The following is a 3,590-nucleotide window of genomic DNA, read 5'->3' on the forward strand; positions in this document are numbered from 1 at the left end:
AAAAAAAAAAAAAAAAAAAAGTTTTTTAAAAGGATATTTATATCAGAACCCAGTCAAAGTGACACAGGAGTGAATGCACTCACTTTCCTTCATTGCCAAATAAACTTTAATTGTCTATTTCTGAAATGTTCTTTTTGATATCTCAGTGTATATATAAAGTCACTCTTACCGTATTGATCATTTTTATGCTGCAAGTTCAGCTGAGCAAATTGAATCTTTCTAAGAAGATTTAGACAGGCACTTCTCACCACCAAACACACAGGCAATATGAAGCCATTTTAGAGGGAAAAAATATGATGCACCTTCATTGAGATTGATTTAAATCTCTTCAAATACCCAATGCAAGAGCCCGCACAAGCCTCATCTCCCATGTTGGGCCCAAAACTCTATTCTGAAGGCTTAAACAGTGCCTACAGCTTGAAATTAACCTCAGCACAGAGGTAAATCTCACCCTCGTGGATCATTTTGAAAGCAACAGTAAGTTTAAGGATTTCTTCTTTTTTTTTTTCTTCCCTCCCTCTCTTTCCTTGTGTCGTGGTCTTGCAAAATAGCTAATTTCCTTTTCTAACTGTTAGTGTTTGTTTTAACACAGCCTCTAGAGACTCCAGAGGAGATAGAGTCAATTACACTTGGCACTGTATGACTATATGGTGATAGAAAGTCGTAATCCTACAGACCTTTCACAGCCAAGGCAGACAGGAAGACAGAAGAGAAGGAATTGGCCAGAATTATGCAATAAACCAGTGACAGAACCAACAACTAGAAATCAGGCGAGAAATCCAGAGCCCTAATCACTGGAGCACAGTGCTGCTGACCTTTTTTACTACATACATTGATCTAAGATTTTGTGCTATTTCATCTTATAAAACAAATACAAATATATTGCAAAAAAGATTTTTTTAAGATACCCGATACCTGTTACTTATCTGCCTTTTATGTTCAGAGAGTGAATGTTCTAAGTTTCTTAAATGATTTAATGAAAGCAAATTTTTTAAGGTGAGAGTTATTATTTTAATTACCCCGTGAATGCATCATGCATGACTGTCTGGTTTTAGTCTCTCTTCCTTACCCATACTTCCTGGTGTCTTATGCTATGACAAGTCCCAGTGGACTCAGAAGAAAATATGACCATCACATTTCTGTTGGTATAACAAAATGTGTTACAGTTGTTAGTATAGTCCCAAAGACATTACCTTAGTCACTTTAACTAGTCCTCTCTCCTCTTATTAAAAATCTCCATTTATAGAATAATCCCTCCCTAAAGTTGAAATCATAAGGTGTCACACTGTCAGGGACATTAGGTTCTGCATATTTCAGTAACACACTTCTGAAGCTAGACAAGCACACTGTAGGCAGGGGCTCAAGAAGTGGTAGTACTGAAAGATACTTTCTTTTACATGAGCAATTTAAAGCTTACATCTTGTATAACATGTTGAGCTATTTACATCATGCAGTGACTTAATAGTCTAACATTTTTACCTCTGAAGTATAAGCTGGAAAGTTCAATAAACATTGAGATATATGACTTCAGTGGGTCTGAAGCTGTAATGTATGAGATTGCTGATGTACTTGATATATTGTACTCCACTTGTACTGGAGCTATCCAACTGGAAAGTCATAAAAAAACATAAAGTGCTGGAGCAGAAATGGTTCAGTCATTAACACCACAGACAAATACAGCCATTAAATCTTACCCACAAAACAGAAAACAGACCATTTAAAGTGAGAACCCTCCAGACACACAGAGAGGCCTGGCAGCCTTATGGATTTTGTCTCAGGACCTTGGTGCATGGGCCAATGGCATTTCCATATATTTAAATCACAAGGACTATACAGGTATTTCCTGCAGGGTTCATTTAGGATATGAAATCACATTAGTATTTTGCTATAGGCACCGCTGGGTGTTACTGTTTCATTTTAAGAATATCCATGCCCCACAGGCTGCAGGTTCTGGAAAAGGCACTTGTACTATCTTCATAATACAAAATTACTTCAAATTTCTTCTAACTGCATGATAAGGATTCCTTCACGTTATGGAGTACCAGGGGTATAAAAGGCCCAAGCACATGTTCTTCAGTGGAATTACTTCATCTAGCATCCTCCAGACTCAGCTGCTTGCAGGTTTAGCAAATGGAAAGCAGCAATGACAACATTTACTGCTATGAAGCTACGTCAGCTTACCGAGGTGAGAATTGGACCCCCAAAGAAATAAGCAATTTATCACTGCCTTGCAATTGCTTTGTTATTTTGTTCTAATGCAAAGGTGTGCAAAGTACTAAATAAGTCAAGATGAGAAATCATTGCTGTAAACAAAACATAAGGGCAATGACGAATTAAGCCAAAGACTGAAGAGGAGAGACTTAAGGAAAGTTATGAAGCATCAAAGCAGTGAGGAAAAATGGAGGAGTTCAGGGAGGAGTCGTAGGAATAAAGAAGGTTTTATAGCAGGAAAGAGAGACCTCTGAGCCTGTTACAATCACTCATTTAATACAGTTTTGTTTATTATAGCATCTTTCTTTCCTAAGGCTGTGAGCTTAAGACTTTGATTTATATTTCAGAGCTATTTTTTTTTTTCAACCTTGAAACATAGGAAAGAAAATGTAAAGATTTGTCAAAACAACTACAAGAAAGTTGTAATGCAGCCTTTGATTACCACCTCCAAAGCAGAAGATATTTCAGGCTCAAAAAGCAGCACAAATATGAAAAGTTCAAGATGAATTTCCCCCCAATCATTTAGATCCAATGCTTGTGGTTGATATGAGACACTGGTCTTCATTGGGTGGTAGAGAAGTAAGTGATGGTACAGTATTGAAAAGGCTACACAAAGTTATCACAAGAACTCAAAATTTGTGTTCAGCTGCCAAAAATAAAAGGCAAGTTAATATACTAGGACAACCTGATACTGTTCTCCATGCAAGATAATCACAAGGCTTGTGATTAGTGGGAATATGTGTATTAAAGGAAAAGATCTGAACTGAAAGATGTGAATGAGTGGAGAGACTTCCAACAGCTCTAATTCAAACATTGACTCAAACATATACACAAGAAGATAAAAGGAAGCTTACAACATCCATACCCATATTAATGTGGACTATTTTGCAATGTCCGCATTATCAAAAGTTTCATTGCTTTAAAGACCTTCAGTGGTTAAACGTGTAACTACTCTGAAGTACTACCGTATTGGTATCTAATGCTATCCATCTGGGCATTTCACATCACATTTTCACTTTCATCCCATCTAACTTTAAGGTACCTAAAGAGCATACTCACTGAAGAGAGTTAATCAGTGGACAGAGATGGGCACCTCTAGAGAGCAATTCAGCCCACCTAGGATATATCAGTTACCTGCTGAAATTAACTATCTCATTATCTGTAGGGGAGCATAGGTTAGGTGCACTCCAAGCATCTCTGTTAAGTGTCTAAAGCTAGATGGAACAAATCCCAACATAAGAGTCTTTCAGAGACCCTTGCAGCCAAAGGAAATAATCATTGCTTTCAATTGGCTTTGAATCAGGATTAAACTTCATCCAGTTTTGATTAAAAAAATAATAATAATAAAGCAAAATTCAGTATTAAGTGTTTGAGAGAAA

The sequence above is a fragment of the Apteryx rowi genome, unplaced genomic scaffold (assembly GCF_003343035.1).
Source record: "Apteryx rowi isolate R43461 unplaced genomic scaffold, aptRow1 scaffold_105, whole genome shotgun sequence".
In the NCBI taxonomy this organism is placed as follows: domain Eukaryota; kingdom Metazoa; phylum Chordata; class Aves; order Apterygiformes; family Apterygidae; genus Apteryx; species Apteryx rowi.